The 14,594-nt window shown below is 40.7% G+C and overlaps 1 pseudogene; it reads left to right on the forward strand.

Moving 5' to 3' along the window:
• The first annotated feature begins 7,354 nt into the window (after window positions 1–7,354).
• On the forward strand, window positions 7,355–7,713 carry LOC119800400 (annotated as a pseudogene).
• The last annotated feature ends 6,881 nt before the right edge of the window (window positions 7,714–14,594 follow it).

The following is a 14,594-nucleotide window of genomic DNA, read 5'->3' on the forward strand; positions in this document are numbered from 1 at the left end:
GTTGTTATTGTTGCTAGTCCATGATAGTCTGATGGGAAGCAGACAGGCATGGTGTTAGAGCAGTAGCTGGGTGCTTTACATCCTGATCTGCAGGCAGCATGGGCTTTTGAAACCTGAAGCCCACCACCAGCAACACACCTCCTCCAACAAGGCCACACCTCCTAATCCTTCCAAACAGTTCATGAACTGGGGACTAAGCAGGCAAATATATCTGTCTATAGGAGACATCCTCATGCAAACTACTACAAACTAACTTACCAGGTGTGTGGCAGTGGTATGCTTTAACTAGTAGAGTCCATTTAATTCTTTTCGCTATCCTTTCAGCTTCTACCACCTCAAAGAATTCAAGATTTATTATTATTATTATTGCAAAATTTCCCCTCTTTGGGCTGATGTAGGAAAAGTGGAAAACCTAATACGAAGTGAGGATGCTTTTCTGGTTCACCCTCATGGTGCCCGCATCCCTCACACTCTTCCCACTTAGGGGACAATAAACACAGAGAGCTCCAACTGCACCAAGATGGTGATGTGCAGCCAGTAGGTGGGAATCATTGAGTTCGGCGTGTTGTAGGATTCTGTAACTGCCTTGGTAGTGACGAAGTGCTGAGTCGAGTTTAGACCTGCAAAACTCCCCCATTAGCAATGAGCACCGGTGAGCCATGAGAGTCACTTAGATGATGTCACTGCTTATGAATCCAGTGATTCACCCAAATCATCATCTCAGCCATGTACTCAAAATAAGCTTAATGATCATCGATTGTTAGATAGAAGTATCAACTACTGTGGTGGTGCAAAATTCTGAAAATGTCTCTTACTTTGTAGGAGACTAAAACATGATGTTTTTGTTGTTGTTGTTGTTGTTCAAGATAGGGTTTCTTTATAGGCCTGACTGTCCTGGAATTCTCTCTGTAGACCAGGCTGGCATAGAACTCACAGAGATCCACCTGCCTGGCTGAGACTAGAACTTTTACGGGACCTCACAGCCAGAGTTAATGATACACCTTGAGGCTGCTTAAGACAAGGTTGATATCCTACTACGGACTCAGCCTGTTTCTTTTAACTTGCCTTTAAGAGAACAATATAATGATCATACTCACTTGCCCTGGGTTTTCCATGCAATCACCTTTCACAACCTAAGCTAATGTGTAGCTACAATCTTAAGTTGTGTTCTCTTCTGTGCCCCTGACCCAGATAAAGCATGTGTATCATGTGCTGAAAGCAACAAACACAGATGATGAAAATAATCTTCTAAAATGAAGATCCACCATCAATGTTGAACATAACATTGGTATTTATATTGGTTGATAATATACAGTTTGTAATACTGTTTATCTCGTTAAGTTGGGGTCAGTTGGAGCCACTGACTCAATCCTTTGTATAACTGCTAAAGATTTCTGTAAAGCATCCCTCAGCCCTTCCCCCATGTGATGATTTCTGTGCTGCTCAACAAATAAAGAGCAAATCCCTTGGTGAGGGACACAGACACACACAAACATACAGACGCACAGACAGATTCATGAGACAGTCTTCAGGCAGGTAACTTTCAGATTCATACAACAAAGAGACAGAGAACAGAGGACACAGGACACAGGGAGCATGAAGTAGAGAATTCAAATCTGGACTCACTCTTGGTTAAATGACTCCAGGGGGAAGGGCTTTTCTTTCTTTCCTTAAGGCAACACTGATATATTCGTGGTGACTCAGAGTTAATCACTAATGTGTTTAGTCCACCAACACTATAATCTTTACCACCACTTCCCATCTTAAAGATTCGGGAAAAATATGAAATCAGCTACAAAAGAAAACCCTGAACATATTTTCTTTGCACATCTGAATTTTAGTATCTGTCGATACTGTTGGGCCAAACAACAGAATTTTCTAATGATGGTAGCTTATGTGGATGGAGGGTTATTACCTTCACACAGTAAGCAATTGGACTGATGACTTCATGGTAATAAAACGGCTGAGCCAGCTCCAGGCAACACATTTGCAATCAAGCCAAAACGAAAGATCGAGAGCTCAGTGATTCCGGCATCTTTTCATCCGAAGCACAAAAGCTTTCCTGGGAATCTGCCTTCTCCTGCTCTGCCCTCTCCCTTCTTCCCAGGAGACTTCAGCTCAAATCCCATTGGTCAGAACTGGTCTCCTCAGGCACCCCTAGCCGCAAAGATACTATCCTTATCTTTGATCCCAGTTGGCCCAGACCTACCAATAGTCACTGTCTGGGCTGGACACGTTGCTGCCAGCCTATGAACAAAATCTGTATGAGCTTAGTAAGAAAAAAGCAGGAGATGAGGACAGAGAGAGCTGGCAGCAGAAACTACTCCTGCTCCAGTCAATAGTTCTACCCCCAGCTCACACAGGCACAAGGGTCAAGATGGGCATTTGTCAAGGTGAAGTGAAGATAGAAAATCGGGAAGGGCCTAGAGTCACTTCTCATCTCTCAGGGCGAGAGTGTACAAACAGGGCCAAGGCTTGGGGGTTTAACAGCCTTAGCTCCTCCAGGGCATGCAGGCCACCATGCTGACTGTACAACATATGTAGAATGAGTTAGAGACAAGGAAGCTCGGTGCCAAAGAGATGTCCCTCACAGGCTCTTGCTGCTGGCCACACCCAACACGCTGCTGGACACACTCAACACGCTGCTGGACATACTTAATGGCGGCTTGACTTAACAAGTTTTCAACAATATACCAGGGAGAAAGTGATGTGCTTTCAATAGGATTTTGATATTTGAATCCGAGTCTTTTCCTGACCTAGCAATATGAAATCTATCCTCTGTCAAAATGTCAGGCCGCAAGAGCCACTGCAGTTCCCATTCAGTGGGGCAATGGCAAAAGGACACACCAATCCTCCATAGCCTACACTTCCCTTCCTCTGTGGATCAAAGCTCCACCCTACTGTGAGCTTCCTTAGGTTGTTCAGTGCTTTCCCCAAGCAGGTCTTTCAAGGACCCAGGGCTTGCTTGCTCTTTCCTTGATGCCCATTTTTGATTTAATTCACAGAACCACTATGGCTTCCTTCCATCCCTAGGCTCAGTCTTTGGACTAGCTGAGACTGGTCCTGGACAGAGCTTCTTCATTGGAAAGGATGACACAGTATTCTCCCATGCTGAGTCAAGCCATCCGCCCGAGAGACAGCCTGCATGACCAGGATTGAGAACACTGCCTAGCCAATGGCAAAAGAAGGAGCTAGATCCCGAAAAAAAAGAAAACGTGAGTCAGGGTCCTCAGGGAGCTAGCTCCTTGGGACTGTGAAACAAGACTTGAGCTGAAATTGAAGCTCCACGCTTGCCCTTCTGGGCTAAAATACAACCTTTAATTAAGGGCAGAAATTTGCCTATTGCACTGCAAAAACAGCGTACTGTGCCGTGCTTGCTGTAAGGAGCACACTCCTCTGCCCACTTGTCAGGGCTAACTTGTGTGAAGAAAGCTTGCACGGGAGCGTTGAAGTCTGTTTTCATGTTCCATTTCCCACCACCCAACTTCTCTCCTTGGAGTCTTTATTTCAGTGGGGGGGTGGGGGTGAGGGTGTATCCCTCTTTAAATAAGTGCTCCGACTTTAAAATGCTCAACTAATTTCATTTTCCGGGTAGAATTTATCTGTGATCAGTACTGAGTCATAACTGGAAGATTTGACCTTTTACTGAAATCCCACATTGAGATAATATACTTAAAATGGCTATCAGTAAGGCTTTTGTTTTTCAAAGGTATGTTTAAAATCAATCACTCTTTAAAAGCAGAAAACTGTTTCCAATTAAGTCCTTCACAGATGATCTGCTCTTTTATTCTCTTTACATGCAAATTACACCCAGGAGTGCTGTGTGTGCAAACACTGTCCAAACCACACTTTGCTTTTGCATTGACTTTGTGTCCAGTTAAGTCTCATGTTGGGGACCAGCCTCAACAAAAACACCTCTCGCCAGGGTAGGGGCGTGGGGAATCAGACAAATTAGTAAAGAATACAAAGAGGTGCTTAAAAATAATAAAACAAAAATATAGAATAGTACCGGGAGGGAGTTCTAGTGAATAATGAAATCACCACATTTAATTTTCCATACTCTTTTATACCCCAATACCACAGGGGGAAGAAGACAAAGGACTGTTTTAACATGATATAAAGGACAACCAGAACAGTTACTTGCTTCAATATTTTGAGATATCAAGTCATTAGCATTCTGTTGTTTAGGCAGTAAACCCACCCTAGACCAAGTATCCTGAAGGTGGCTACACCCAAGGTCAAACCTCCTATTTCAAAAGAAAGAGCAGAAGTATGCTTGAATTTCCTGACCATTGGTCAGGGTGGAGTGGCTCTAGCTGTATGGGCCATCTTAATGTCAAAAGAAACAAGTAACCACATCCTGATTCAGGATGTGTAGCCCTGATTTTTAACAATTGAGCAACTTCAAACTCTCTGCCCTTTAGACAAGGTGGAACTAGGCTCACATTTTTGGGCCTTCACAGTCTTACAAATTCGCTTGCCTCTTAACGCTATATGGATTGCTCTGTATTAGTCCTGGGCCAACAACAATGTGGGCAAAAGCTATTTTTTTATTGTTAGTGAAAAGAAATCTGTTCCAATTCTATGAGGGTAATTAATTCTTTCCTTTTCCTTTTTCTCATGATAGTGAAAATATTTATTTATTTATTTATTTATTTATTTTTATTTTTACAGTATCATACACATGTATAACAATCTGATTGTTCTCACCCCCGCCACCCGGCTCTGCTGAAACTCACTTGTCTACATTCATGCCTCTTTGGTGTTCTATGGATTTTCATCAGGGTTGTCTGTGTGACCATGAGTTTGAAAACTCTCTGTTGGAGCTTGGTGGGCTCACCATTGGTGACACCGTGGAAGGCAATAACTAAGACAGCTAACTCTGAATTCCTTCTGATGGAGTGTTTTCATGCAATTTTTCAATTTTTTTCTTAATTCTGACAATGTTTTAAATGTTTTATCACTTATAGCATTTTAAAGACTTTGCATTTGAAACTCTGTCTAAAGTGACTTATTATGACACCCACTCAAACCCAACTGCTAGGCGTTTAATCACGTGATTTCTCAATGAATGCTTGTTTGCCCTTAAAATGGTGGGAGCTTACTAAATGACAGATTATCTAAAACAAAATCAACTCTAAAATTACTGTTCCTTAATGACAAGTTTTGCAATTTCTTTAGAGACTTACTGTGAACACCTGAGAGGAACAAAATTTTGAACTGAATAAGACGTCTAGAAAGAAAATCATTATTGAATAATTACATCTAGTTTTCTAAATCATCATAAAAATGAATCTGCTGCTTCCAAAGTTAGCAGCAGTAAGTGACAGTTTTCAAAAATTGGATCAAGTGCTGGGTTGTACTCAGCTGGTCGGGAGGCCTTGCCTAACATGCACAGAGCCCTGGGTTCAACCCCAACACTGAACAAACCAAGCCAGGGCAACACATGCCTGAAACCCTTGCAGTCAGGAAGTGGAAGCAGGATGATCAGTTCAAGGTCATCTTCAGCTGCTTAGCGAGGCCTGCCTGCTAGCATGCTCCCCACCATGATAAGCATGGACTATACTGCTGGAACTATAATCAAGGCTCCAATAAACTCTTCCATAAGTTGCCTTGGTCCTGGAGTTTTATCTCAGCAATAGAAAAGTAACTAAGACAGCTATGTATTAGACCACTTCACCCCCAATTGTGGGCACCATTTGGGGAGGTCGTGGAACCTTTAAGAGGTAAGGCCTTCCTGGAGAAGGTCATTGGAGCAGACTTTCATATCAAGCGAGAGCAAGCAGGATGTCTGAAGCCAGCATCCTGGAGCAGATGAGGGCAAAACATTCCAACCAAAAAGCAAGGGCAGTGTATCCTCACAAAAAGCCTACCACCACAGGACAGAGACAGGGACTGCATACACCAGGGAAGGTCTGTGCAAGGCGGGGAGGAGACGGGAGAGCCACAAGGTGGATGCAGGGCAAGAGAGATGCCAGCACAATTGGAATGAATGTGAAATGGGCATAGGGCTCTTTCCAAGTGGTTTCACCCTGTAGAATCTCAGTGCAAAATCCTGTAAAAGAAAAGTCAGAGCAAATACTTATGTTCACATTGCCTTAGATCAAAACCATTACCTCCTAGAACGGCATGGCTTTCCACAGGTCATATTTGTTTAGGTAGGTGGGTTCGGAGGGCGTGCAAAGTGCATCCGCTTACCGCGCATCCTTGGAAACTCGGCTGGAGCACTAAGCACGCACCCGTCTAGAAAGCCCACTAGCCACCTACAGACGTCATCACTCCCGCAGCAGCAAAACAGCCTGGTGTAGAGGCCGTGACCGAGGTCAGCTCAGCAGCAGCTTCCCAAGCCTCCCATTGTGGTCAGTACAGGGCAGCCTACCCAAGTGATCCACAAGCGAGCCATAGCCTTCCCCTGGGGTGAGAGACCAGGCAGCAATGGGGCAGTGACAACGACGACAGCGGGGGTGAAAACCTACAGTCTGGAAGGTTACTACAGCTCGAGACTGCATGAACCGCTCCCCTGCTGACGCTGGGTTTCCAACAGACTGCGTATCTGAGGTGTATGCTCAACACCGTGAGTATTTCTCATGAGAGTCTGTCATAAGGAGAGGTTCATTCCTCAGGGTGAGAAGCCAGCATGGGCTTTTGAAGATCATGGCATTTACCCACCATCCTGCAGTGAGAGGCTCCCTGTCCTGGGGGCTGAGCAAAGGAGAGCTCGGACCCAGCTGGAGGTCAGGATAATTGCTTCAGATTATGGTCAGCTTCCAAAAAAATCAAAGCAAGGATGGAGGTCACGTTGTGTTTAGTGGTAAAATAATCCTTCATTTTCACTGTGGATTCCTGGAGGGACATTTTTAAAACAGAAATTTGAGAACACTTGAATTATTCACTAAAGAAAAAAGAAAAAGAAAACCAATGAGGGCAAATTATAGCATTACAAAAGATTTCCAGGTTTAGGAACCAAGGGCAAGGATGCAAGATCCAACAGAATAAACGTGAGGCAAGGGCTAGACAGAGAGAGACAGAGGGATGGTCCATTTTACCACCTTCTCCATTTCTTTAACACACAAAGAAAGAAATTGAATATATTGGAAAATGGGAAAACCTCCTATTCTCATGGATTGGTAGGATCAACATAGTGAAAATGGCCATCCTACCAAAATCTACAGATTCAACACAATCCCTATCAAAATTCCAAAACAATTTTTCACAGAACTTAAAAGGACAATTTTTAGCTCTTTATGGAAGTGCAAAATATTCAAAATAGCTAAAACAATCCTGAATAATAATAATAATAAAAGAACTGATGGTTTTTTTTCCTCTTCCAGGACGGTGCTTAGAGGCACTCAGAATGGTCCAGCGTTTGACATACCGCTGTAGGCTTTCCTACAACACAGCCTCTAACAAAACTAGGCTGTCTCGAACCCCTGGCAACAGGATTGTTTACCTTTACACCAAGAAGGTTGGGAAAGCACCTAAATCAGCATGCGGTGTGTGCCCAGGCCAACTTCGAGGGGTTCGTGCTGTGAGACCGAAAGTCCTCAAGAGATTGTCGAAGACAAAGAAGCATGTCAGCCGGGCCTGTGGTGGCTCCATGTGTGCCAAGTGTGTCTGTTCTGTGACAGTATCAAGCGGGCTTTCCTTATTGAGGAGCAGAAAATTGTTGTGAAAGTGTTGGAGGCACAAGCACAGAGTCAGAAGGCGAAATAAACGTGCGGCTTTTTTAATAAAAAAATAAAAAGAACTGATGAACTATCAGCACCCGAGATTTCAAGTTGAACAACAGAGCTACAGTAATAAAAACAGCTTGGTGTTGAGATAAAAACAGACATGTTAACCAATGGAATCAAAATGAAGACACAGGCATAAGTCCACACACCTATGGGCACCTGGTTTTTGATAAAAAGCCAAATACATACTGGAAAAAAGACAACATCTTCAACAAATGGGGTTGATCAAACTGGATGGCTGCAGGTAAAAGAATCCAATTACATCTATATTTATTGCCCTGCACAAAACTCAACTCCAAATGGATCAAGGACCTCAACATAAGAACAGATACCCTAAATATCATAGAAGAAAACTGAGGAATGATCTTGAACATACTGGCACAGGAAAAGATCTTCTAAACAGAACACCGATCACACAGGCACTAAGACCAACAATTCAAAATGGGACCTCATGAAACTAAAAAGCTTCTATATGTCAAAGAACACCATTATTCAGACAAAGTGGAACACTAGGAAAATATCTTTGTCAATTACACATCTGATAGAGAGCTTATACCTAAAGCATATAAAGAACTAAAAAATAAACCTTGAACATCATGAAAGCAAATAACCCAATTTAAAAATGGTGTGCAGAACTAAACAAAGAGCTCCCAAAAGATAAAACACAAATGACTGAGAAACACTTAAAGAAATGCTCAACAGCTTGAGTGGTGATGATGAAAGCCTTTAATCCCGGCACTCAGGAGGCAGAGGCAGGCAAATATCTGAGTTCAAGGCCAGCCTGGTCTACAGAACAAGTTCCAGGACAGGACAGCCAGAGCTATACAAAGAAACTCTGTCTCAAAAAGAAGAAGAAAAAGAAGAAGAAGAAGAAGAAGAAGAAGAAGAAGAAGAAGAAGGAGGAGGAGGAGGAGGAGGAGGAGGAGGAGGAGGAGGAGGAGGAGGAGGAGGAGGAGGAGGAGGAGGAGGAGGAGGAGGAGGAGGAGGAGGAGGAGGAGGAGGAGGAGGAGGAGGAGGAGGAGGAGGAGGAGGAGGGTGGTGATATCTTGCTTGTACAAATAAAGCTTGCCTGAAGATCAGAGGGTGGAGCTAACCATCAGCTAACCATAGAAGTCTGGAGGTCTGTACAGACAGGAAGTGATAAGGTGGGGGGGGGAGAGAGGAAGTGATAAGGTGGGAGGAAACAGAAACTTGGTCTCTTTTCAGCTGGGAAGTGAAGAGCTACAGTGGTTGTGGGGTTGCTCCTTTATATCTCTGATCTCTCAGCATTTTCCCCAGTATCTGACTCTGGCTTTTATTATTAAGACCTAGTAGAACTTATGCTGCAGATTGGCACCCAATGTGGGGCAGGAATTTACAAAGAGTCACTTGCCTGTGGCTTTGTAACCATCAGCAGAAGCCAGTATGGGCTCCGGCTGGGGTGGCATATGGGGCTCCTGCATTGCCTGGCTCGGATTTCTTTCTGTTTTCCCCTAAACCTCTAAGCGAGTTTGAGATTTGTTGTTGTTGATGATGATGTTGCAGCCTCTCTGCAGCAAACTCCACAGGTCCAAACTCCACAGGCACATTGGTACATGGGCACCAAATACCATAGAACTTACCCACGCTAGGTGGGCTGGCTCGGTCTTCAGGAAGTTCCTACAACATGTGCTTTTTCCGCACAATCCCTGTGTGTTTTTCAGACAGCCAGCTCTCTATCTAGCTCTCGCTCTCTCTTTCCATCGTGGGTTATGGGCTTTCCAGCCTCCCTCTCCTTTGGCTGCCACTTGTCCTGGCTACACCTAGCAGGGGCAGCCGTCATCAATCAGGCTGTTCACCACCTGTGTTCTCCCTTCAGACATGTTCCGCCTCATAGTTCACTGACATTGTTGGCATATCTGGTAAATTGGGATTTCTTAAAGGGAGGAATTAATTAAGAGAGTTTTTCCCACATTAAAAAAAATGAGAAACACAGCCAGGCAGTAGGGGTGCACGCCTTTAATCCCAGCACTCAGGAGACAGAGACAGACAGATCTCTGGTCTACTGAGAGAGTTCCAGGACAAGGTCCAGAGCTACAGAGAAACCTGTCTTGAAAAATAAAAATAAAAGAAAAGAAAAATGCTATTACTATGGAAGGTTTTAGGTCTCTGTATGATATGCTGGACAGCTTGAAAATGGGACAAATAAATGAAAGGGTTATTAATTTAGATGGGACTTACATAATGTCAATTATAAACATTATCAGTTTTATCATTTTTGCTTTTTCACTAAAAAAGCTGGTTAATTGGGTGCTAAGATACAAATTTTAGAAAAATTCAATAAAACAGAGATATTCAGATCCAGACAGAGGAATGCAATGTAGAACCAATTTAATTATTACATTATAAGGTTAGAGAGGAACAGCCTAAGGTTTTCAAACAACCAATTTTAATTTATCCAGTCACATTACAGGAACTGCCAATTGATAGATACCCCCAAGGCTGTGCAAGAGTTAAATGGAGTCCTATGGAAATATTAGATATAAGGAAATTCAAGGAAATGATAGTCTTATATGGCATGTATTCACACTTTGTGAAACAGATGTTAAACTAGTGGTCAGCTTGTAATAAAATTATCCCTAGAGACTGGAGAGACTTGGTTAAAGTGGTCTTCAAGTCTAGTCCTCAATTACAATGAACAACCTGGTTGAAAGAGTTTAAGACCACTGAACAATGAAGTAGGGCTAAAGGTATGGAAATTTCCCAGGACCAACTTATTGAAGAGAGAGCTTATGCTTATGTACAAAGGATATATATATATATATATATATATATATATATATATATATATATATGATGACTACATCCTAGATTTATGCAACACAGAAGCTTTGGGTGCTTGGGACAGAATTACTAAAGTTATACAGGGCCCAAAGAAAGTCTTAATGGATTTCTTACAAAGATTGACTTCAGCAGTAAATAGAATGACACCAGATTCAGAAGCTAAACAAATAATAATTGAATAGCAAAGGTTCAAAAAAAGACTTTCCCATCATGTGGCAACAAGTCATGAAAAATATAAGGAAATGTCCTACTTGTTCTTTATATAACCAAACACCACTATCTGCAGGAAGTAACCCAAAGGGTACTCAAAGGAATGAAATCTGGCAGATGGATGTGTTCCAGTTTGCAGAATTTGGAAAAGTAAAATATGTATACCTAGTCAAGTTTTCAATGGGCAACTGCTTTGAGTTCGGAACAGACTGATTTGGTAATCACACATTTGCTAGAAGTTATTACCACCATATGTATACCTGTACAAATAAAGACAGACAATGCTCTAGCATATGTCTCTAAGAAAATAAAACAATTTTTTCTTATTATAATATAAAGAATATTATAGGTATACCATACAACCTTACAGGGCAGGCAATTATAGAGAGATCAAATTGAACTCTAAAGGATATGATAAATAAAGAGAAAGGAATGAAATGGACTCCCAGAAATAGACTGAATAATGTTTTATTAACTTTGAATTTTCTAAATGCTAATGAGAAAGGAACAACAACTGTGGAGAGACATTGGATAGTAGAAAGAAATACAGAATTAAATCAACCAGTATACTTTAACGATGTGCTGACCTCAGAATGGAACCAGGATATGTGTTACATTGGGGAAGGGATTTTACTTTTGTTTCTAAAGGAGAAGAAAAGTTATGCATCAAAATTGATAAAGACTAGATTTGAATAAGAGACATCCCTTGATTAGGAGAGATGATAGTTCATCACACAGCATGGCCATTCAATCTAAACTAACTTTAAAACTAACAAATGCATTTCATTTGATCATATATAACTTGCCATAAGAGAACCTCCACAAAATTAGAACTTGGGAATGATTTTGTTCTTGTCTTTTCAGGAGAATAAAGGCATCCAGCTAGGAAATCTGAAGACCACTGGGCAAATGAGACATCTGAAGAAAGGAACAAATCATCCATTAAAAAAATGTTTCAAGAAGAAGAGTAAATTGACCTATTGGTATATCATATTTCCAAAAGGGTAAAATTTTGTAAATCTTCCAAAATGTTTATTTCTGCTATTCTCTACAGATATATAATGCAAATGATCTTTTTGTAGTCCCAGTCCAGTTAAAGACTAAATCCCACTTTGGAGTGGAGTGCAACTTTTTCTTCTTTAAACCCAAGCATGCTTGTTAAAGTAAAATCCAAAATCTCTGTCTCATGTCAGAAGAGCCACCTGATAAGGAACAGAAAAAAAAATTAAAGGACTATTTTACTGCTACTAATCTCATAATCCTTTGGTTCTATTTGGAAGCTTCTCTTTAACCACTTTGAGATCTGCTGCACATGACATTTAAAAAGTTTTCTGCAGTGAACCAAGACCATGCCTAATAGTAACATTTGAAGTCTCCAAAAGGAGGATGGGGCCCCACAACAATGATTCCACCAGGACTTGGATACACCATTAATATGAAAAACAGTACCTAAGGATTGGCTTTGGAAAACAAACTTCTCAGGACAATTTCAAGGTGGCTGAGATAACCCACTCTTACAGATTACTTTAGCCAGGACTTGAGTCAAGTCATGAATTACCATTACATGGAGACTGGACTGGTCATCAACAAATGATACAGCTACCTCTCCCAGGACTTGACAATTAACTCAAATTTTTCTTTTCAGGATCCCCCTAAAAATGCAATCATCCACAAAGAGCAGTAAGTAAATTTAAGAATATGACACCTACATGCCCAAGAGGTGGGGTGGGTGGTTTTTGGTTGTTCAATGGTTGATGGATATTTGTCATTGTTTAGGGGGATTGGTTACAAGTTGTTATTGGTTACAGTCAGGAAGAAAGTTGAACATAGGAGATTAGATTCAGAATTTTTGCATTGAAAAAGAAAGGGGGTGACATAGATATGATAGGCTATAAGGGTAGATTATTGAATCTACTTTGAAAAGAAATAAGGAGGTATATATAAATAGAATTAAAAGGCAGATTATTGAATCTACTTTTAATCAAAAAAGCAACTACTAATTTTAAATCTTTTACGTTAACTTGTATTTTTTGAATATTGATACAAAGTTGAGATTATTTTTGTTAGTACATACTGTACATACATTTCTAATCTCATTGAAAGTATGGCTCTCAATTAATTCACTTGACAATGTAATTTTATTACATTGTTAATGCAAGTTTCTAGCCCTTGAAAGTTATTATTACCAATTATTTAAGATAATAAGGAAATGTGGGTTAGTAATTAGTCACCTATTACAACTGAACTTGTAGTCACATTAGGTATGTTTTAGGTCAAACAGAGATATATTTTAGATAGACAGGTTGTCTTCAAATACTTCAGAGATCTACAGAATATGGCATTTAAGATGTTTTAATAACATAACTTTTTTTTTCTTCTTTATGACATGTCTGCTCCTGGCAGCACCAATCTACTTCAGAGAAGATGATGGGCATCAAAGAAACACCACATGGAGTTTATTTTTATTGTGGTAAATGTTAGCCACTTAGTAGTAAATTGCCCTTGTCTCGACTGCTGACAGTATGCTGTTCAACTTAGACAAGCAGAACACAAAAGGAGGGATTGTTGAACTTTGCCAAGACAAGGTAGGACAGCCCATCAGAATATCCTGATTCACAGAAAAGTTTGTCAGATATGGTAGGCCTATAGGATGAAGAGGAATGCCCCAATGTTGCAGAGGAAACTGGGTGATTGTCCAGACAGCCAGTTGTTTCTGTCATTTGTCACATTTTTTTTGGAAGTTGATCTCTTGCATTTCTTGCTTACTCAGGTAATATTATTTCTTTCTCAGTTCTCTGATGATATTGAAGACTTTATAGTTATAGTTATAATTTTCCTTGTTACCAGATTCAGAAAAGAAATTCGCTAAAGAAATGTAAAGTATATAAGATTGAGAGACTTAAAAAGATAGTTTGGTAATACAAGTTAGAATAGAAAGTGAATTAGGTACAACCTTTTGGACTCACTAAGATAGGATAGATATGGAGTATTTTCTCTTAATTTGTCAATTGTTAATGGACTAGACATCATTGATGCATTTATTGTCTGTGTATATTATATTATAGTTATTGTACTTATTGTATAAAGTTTTTCTTATATCAATTATAAACTTATTTTTTAATTTTTAGACAAAAAAGGAGAAGTGTGGTGATATTGTGTTTGTACAAATAAATCTTGCCTGAAGATCAGGGGGCAGAGCTAGCCACTAGCTAACCATAGAGCTCTGGTGGTCTGTACAGACAAATAGAAAGTGGTATGGCTGGGTGGAGAGAGAAAGAGATAAGGCAGCAGGAAACAGGAACTCAGTCTCTTTTCGACTGGGAAGTTGAGAGACAAGATAGCCATGGTTTTACTCCTTTGTTCTTCTGATCTCTCAGTGTTTTCCCCTATCTGGCTCTGGGTTTTTATTATTAAGACTTATTAGAACTCATGCTACAGAGAAGGAGGAAGGGGGGAGGGGGAAAAATGTTCAACATCCTTAGTCATCAGGAAAATAAAAATAAAACTACTTGGGATTTCATCTTACACCAGTGAGAAAGACAGTAAAACAAATGTCAGTTCATGCTGGTGGGAAAATGGAAACTCATCCATTGCTGGTGGGAGTGCAAACTTTAACAGTCACATGGAAATCAGAATGGCAGTTCCTCAGGAAGCTTGGAATTGGCCTACCTCAAGATCCAGCTATATCACTCTTGGGCATATTCAAAGGAATTTATAACCTACTACAGAGACACTTGTTCATCTATGTTCATTGCTTGCATGTTAATAATAACCAGAAATTATGAACACCCTAGGTGTCTATCACCTAAGGAATGGATGATGAAAAAGTGGTATATTTACCCAATGGAA

Source organism: Arvicola amphibius, chromosome 13 (assembly GCF_903992535.2).
Source record: "Arvicola amphibius chromosome 13, mArvAmp1.2, whole genome shotgun sequence".
Classification (NCBI taxonomy): Eukaryota; Metazoa; Chordata; class Mammalia; order Rodentia; family Cricetidae; genus Arvicola; species Arvicola amphibius.